Consider the following 319-nt stretch of genomic DNA (forward strand, 5'->3'; position numbering starts at 1 on the left):
CGTTCTGCCCTCATTTTCGGCTGTACAAATCCATCTTCAGTGGATTTGTAAGGGAGTAATTTAGAACTTCCTTAGCAATTCCATGGTACCTGTCAGCTACAATGGGGCCTGGCTCTCTCCCAGAGCTGCAGCAGCTCTGTAACACTGAGCTTGTTGCTGAGGCAGCAGACAGCACTACAGGAATTGCAACTGCAACTACAGAAACGAGGGAGGCTGTTATGGTGCCGTTTTTATACCACCACTTTTAAGGGGGGGGGGGGAAACAACCACAACACACTACTAGTGGGAATGGAAGATTCCGGAAATGAAAGCAGCAGAT

The sequence above is a fragment of the Buceros rhinoceros genome, unplaced genomic scaffold (assembly GCF_000710305.1).
Source record: "Buceros rhinoceros silvestris isolate BGI_N320 unplaced genomic scaffold, ASM71030v1 scaffold20580, whole genome shotgun sequence".
Taxonomy (NCBI): Eukaryota; Metazoa; Chordata; class Aves; order Bucerotiformes; family Bucerotidae; genus Buceros; species Buceros rhinoceros.